The sequence below is a fragment of the Anoplopoma fimbria genome, unplaced genomic scaffold (assembly GCF_027596085.1).
Source record: "Anoplopoma fimbria isolate UVic2021 breed Golden Eagle Sablefish unplaced genomic scaffold, Afim_UVic_2022 Un_contig_5710_pilon_pilon, whole genome shotgun sequence".
Lineage (NCBI taxonomy): Eukaryota > Metazoa > Chordata > Actinopteri > Perciformes > Anoplopomatidae > Anoplopoma > Anoplopoma fimbria.
In genome coordinates, this window is record NW_026549150.1 from 1 (window position 1) to 5,316 (window position 5,316).

At 51.0% G+C, this 5,316-nt stretch overlaps 2 non-coding genes across 2 annotated transcripts; both read right to left on the reverse strand.

The window, feature by feature from the left end:
* Positions 1–107: 107 nt before the first annotated feature.
* Positions 108–298, reverse strand: LOC129114706 (U2 spliceosomal RNA). Its single transcript, XR_008532656.1, has one exon. It is a non-coding gene; the product is annotated as a U2 spliceosomal RNA (small nuclear RNA).
* Positions 299–477: 179 nt separating this feature from the next.
* Positions 478–592, reverse strand: LOC129114707 (U5 spliceosomal RNA). The gene has a single exon (XR_008532657.1). It is a non-coding gene; the product is annotated as a U5 spliceosomal RNA (small nuclear RNA).
* Between the last annotated feature and the right edge of the window lie 4,724 nt (positions 593–5,316).

Here is a 5,316-nt window from a genome sequence, read left to right on the forward strand (position 1 = left end):
TCCAGGAAGAGCACAATTAAGGAGTAAACAGGGCTTTTCTTTACTCACATACACAGCCTCGTGTCTTGCATTAAAGAGTTTGATGTTTTGTTGTTCACAAGTCATTCGAAGGGTGCACCGTTCCTGGCGATGCTGCAATACCAGGTCAATGCGTGGAGTGAACGGAGCAAGCCCCTTTTTCATCTCCCAGTGCTAAAAATCTGCTTAATAAGTTATCCTCATATAGAGGACATATCAGATATTAAACTGATAAGAACAGATACTACACTTGATCTTAGCCAAAAGGCCGAGAAGCGATGATCCCTAACTGTTTGCTGCCCGTGTCAACCTCGTGGCACACGTGTCGCTTGTCATGGTGCAGTACTTTCAATTGGGCATTGCGGGGGATGCTGCTTAGCACAACCGCACAGGCCCTACAAGGTCAAGCACACTTGTCTTGTTAAAATCAGCTTCTATTCTTTTGACAAGTACACAAGGCTCAGCCGAATGGCAAAGCCTGCCAAAAATAGGTTCAACTCATTGGTGTTCCTCTCCACGGAAGTCTTTAGTAAAAGGCGAAAGACTTGTGCGTTATGAAGAGAAACCAAAGTAAGTACCGCCCCCCGGTGAGAGCAGCCAGAGACACCAGTCGTCCCAGCCAAAACTCTCGCGGTGAGCCTCAGTCGACGTGGCGCGTTCCAAATTCCAAGCCACACCCATTCCACTACTCCCGCCCACATTTCCTTCCGAGAGGGCAATATTCCCACATTCTTCAATTTATTTCCCTCCAATCAAATCGGCGAAACTGAATAGCTGTATTTATCTTCCTTCCCCCTCGCTGTTGATTCAGAGCTGGAAATAATTTCCCCCAGCAGACACGGCTGATGGATATAGTGATTTGAGAGTGGGAGAACAATGAGGTTCCAGGAAGAGCACAATTAAGGAGTAAACAGGGCTTTTCTTTACTCACATACACAGCCTCGTGTCTTGCATTAAAATCAAATAACACAACAACACTAAATTTACATTATTCCCTTTATACATCAAAAACAAAAACAGGGCACCTTTACCATGCCTTGTGATATTACCATCCCCACCCAAAGCCTCCTTTCCACCTTTCCAAGGCAGCATGCTTCCCCCATTTCACAATGTCCCTTTCAATCCTCCCTTTTACATCTTGTTCAACCCGTTTTAACACTCCCTCTATGCCAGTGTTCCTGTTTTTACTCACTAGGTCTTGCCTTGCCAACCACAAACCCCTCTTTACGAGGCTGATGAATAACCAAATGATGAAATTTCTTCTTCCTGTACCCACCCCTTTTTCCACCCTTGTCCATGTTAAAATGAAACCAACGTCTAGCTGGACTAGCCATGTCGCTGCTCTAGCCCACACCAATCCAGCGAAATGACAGTCCCACATGACATGTCTAAGTGTCTCCTCCCCGAACAGTTTTCCCTTGGACACTCAGGGGATCTTGCCAAACCATGCCGATGCATCAATGCTCGTACTGGCAAGCTCTTGTGGAGGCACAGCCAATTAAGATCTTTAAGACCATTGTCCAGTCCTCGTGGCTGGATCCCCCTCCAAATGCTTGTCGGGATCCCAATCACTGGTTTTGCAAACTCCCTCTGTCTCACCACCCCGTAGAGGACTCTGTGATTTAGCCTGACTGCTGTTTCTGAAGCCTCAGGATGGGCCCTCAGCCACCTGGCTGCATGATGGTAATGCCATGGCTGCTGCTCCACCCGGGGTGTCAGGTTGTTCCAAACCAACATGCTCCTGGCCTGATAGGAAAAGTAGAGTCGTAGGAAATGCCCTGAAGGATGCGCAACTGGAGCGGATAACTCCCTAAACAGAAATGAAACAAAGATGCAGTCCAGTTTCAGCGAGAGGTGTGGCACATCTCTCCCCCTGCTTCAATCCCAGCCAGCATGCGGGCCCTCGTCACATACTCGTATCTTCCTCCCCACATGAAAGTAAACACGAGGCGCATTAGAGGCCTCCTCATGCTGGCTGGCAGTGGGTATATGTATGCCAAGTACAGGAGAGATGGCAGAACGTCTACCTTCAGAACAAGTACCTTCCCAATGAAAGTCAGGCACCTGCTCTTCCAGAGCGCAAGCTTCTTCTGGACTGCCAAAAGCGCCTGGTCCAGTTGGCCGTGGCGCTATGGGCTGTCTCAAAGCTGACCCCTAGTACCTTCAGAGGTCCCGTGCAGAGCGACAGCCCCCCTGGTACATCCGTCCTTTCTTTCCACCGCCCAAAGAACTTCACCGAGGACTTGGCACAATTCAGTTTTGCGCCAGTCACCCGGCCGAAATTCTGGAAAATCTCCAAGGATTGGAGCAAGCATGCGTCACTGCACAGCAGCAGTGTGGTATCATCTGCATACTGAGACAGTTTGACCCTTAGGCCCCCGCTGCCAGGTACCAGGAAACCTTTCACACCTGGGTCAGCCCGAATGGCTGCCGCCAGGGGCTCCGTATAAAGGATGTAGAGCAGTGGTGAAAGCGGACACCCCTGTCTTACCCCTGAGTGCAACCTGAAAACATCCCCTAGGTGACCGTTGACTGAAACCATGCTCCCCACCCCTGTGTACATTAAACGTAACCATCCTACAAAAACCTGACTAAAGCCTAACCTGCTCAAAACCCTAAACATAAAACCCCAGTGAACCCTGTCGAAAGCTTTTGCCTGGTCGAGACCAACCACCATAAGTGGCAGGTGCCTGTCTTCCGCCCAAGCGACAGCGTCCCGAATGAGTTGGAGGTTCCATCTCACCGAGCGCCCCGCCACCCCGCATGTCTGGTCCACATGGATGACATGAGGAAGTGCTGTGCCCAGACGATCCGCTAAGACCTTTGCCAGGAGTTTGTAATCAACACACAGCATGGTCAGTGGCCGCCAGTTCCCTAGGTCGGTGTGATCCCCTTTCTTAAACAGTAGGGAGATAACTCCGGTGGCCAGAGACCCTCCCCTCATACCTGTGCGGAGTATTGCGGACAACACCTCCAGCACTACCGGCCCAAGTATATCCCAAAACTTGAGATAAAACTCCACCGGCAGCCCATCGATGCCAGGCACCTTCCGCCTGTTCATTCTATGGAGGGCACCCTCAAGTTCTTTGAGAGTGAGCGGGGCCTCCATAGCCTGTGCTATGTCAATCGGCACCCGCTGGGTCAGGAGATCCAGAAAAACCTCCCCTCCCCTACATCTATCTCTTTCTCCCTAAATCTCGTGCGGTAGTAGTCAGTGGCGACATGCACCATCTCAACCCTTCCGACACTACCCTGCCTAGCTTGTTCCTAACACCGGTCACTACCTGCTTTGCCCTATCAGCTCGAATTGAGCTGAAGAAAGCAGTGGAACACGTCTCAAATTTCTCAAGGAATATTTCACGTGACCGTAACAGGTATGCCCGGCTCTACCCTCAAAGACGTCCCTAAGCTGTGCTTTAAGGGAGTCACAAGCTTGCTGGTTTACAGTGCCCACAGTTTCCTCTGGCATACTCAAGCTCGAGGAGGCGCTGCAGGCGAAGCACCTCCCTCTTCGCCAGCCTCGCTTTCCTTTTACAATACTGTAAACAAAATAACTTTATCCGCTCCTTGGCGACCTCCCACCACTCAATCACTCCAGGACACATTGGCCTTAGTCCTACCAGGCCTTTGAAAACCAGCGAAGATGTTGGTTAAAAGAATCCACCTCCAGGACACTGATGTTAAGACGCCAGAACCCAGGCCCAAAAACTGGCACACATGAGCGCACTTCCAACAAAAGACCATCATGATCGGAGAAGTACGGGGGAGCAGTCTGCCTGTCAAAGGGCTCAATGACTTTGATAAAAAAACATAATCCAAACGTTTCTCTATGCCCCTTGAGTTGCGCCATGTGGGCCCAGTTACCTGTGGCCTGACCTCCCTTGCCCCATCTACCAAACCATGTTTAGACATTAGGTTGGAGATAAAAACGTCGCTGGTATCTCCCCCCTTGCCCAACTCAACATTTAAATCACCCCTAAAATAATCTGCCTATTGGTGGCAAGGTGTGGAACCATAAGGCCGGCCATGTCTTGCCTTTCTGTTGCAGTTTGTGGTCCATAAACTACAATAACCCTTTCTAAACTTGGCTCTTCCCCATGTGATGTCGGCCCCCATTATCCTCCCTGAACAATAACAAAGGAAGACTCCAGCCTAATCTCTTTAACGCCAAAATAAAATCCCAACCCCCGTCGAATGGACCCCGCCTACACTCCAAACTGAGTGCCCTTTTTCCACCCCCTCGAGAAATTCCCAACATCCCCCTCATCCCGTAGATGAACCTCCTGCAAAAAACAAATGGCAACATGGTGTGAGTCCACAAAATCAAAAACAACTCTTCTTTTAACTGGGTCCCTCATTCCTCTTACATTCAAAGAGAACCTTAAAGAGCCCATTACAAATTATAAATGTCCATTTCTTAAACGGTTCTCTCTCTCCCTAATCGTAGAAATCCTCCCTGTCCATCTGTTCAGCCCAGGAAAAGGGCTCTTGCTTTGGCATGGGTGATGGTCTGCTGGGCCCATCATTTGCATCAACACCCAAAGGGGATGACAGCATGAGCAGGCCGGGGGGGAAATCAAAACCCAGCCCCAACCCTGCAGTTAGCATGGCCTCTTCTTCTCCCACATGCTGTTCATCCACCTCCCTCCAACCTTTTGACCTGTTTTCCCAGCTCTCTGCTTCTGGGTTCCTCCCTCCTCCGCGTCATCTGCAGCCCTCATTTGCTGACCTGCTTCCTCTCCCCTCCTCCCAGCCATTGTTTCCTCTTTGGTCCGCTCCTCCTTCTTCTCCCCTTGACTTTTTGCTGCGTACCCCCTCCTCGATCACGCCCGTACTCCGTTGGGGGCCTCACCCCAAAAACCTGCGAGCCTCTCCGTGCCCCTTGCTTCGGACCAGGGGTGGGTTTCGAAACCCGTCCCCCGTGCTGTCAGTGAGTGCCTGGACCACTCTATCGCCACTTGCTGCAACTTCCCCCTGGAACATTGCTTCCACTCCACTTCCAAAGGTGCTATCACCAGTCACGACCTGCGCTGGCCTGTCTTGGGCATGTTTGGGTCCCTTTTTGGCTCCTTTTCTCCGTAGAGGACATCGGACTGTTTGGCCACCTCAGCAAAGGTTTTCTTGCGGTCAGGACAGCTCCTGTACAGGTGGTCCTGTCCTCCGCATCCATGACAGGCCTTTGGTTCTGTGCACTCATTGGCCATGTGCCCTGTTTGTCCACAGAAGCGGCAGCATGATCCCTTACAGCCAGCCTCTGTGTGCCCAGACTGCCTGCATCTCCTGCAGAAAGGTGGCTGC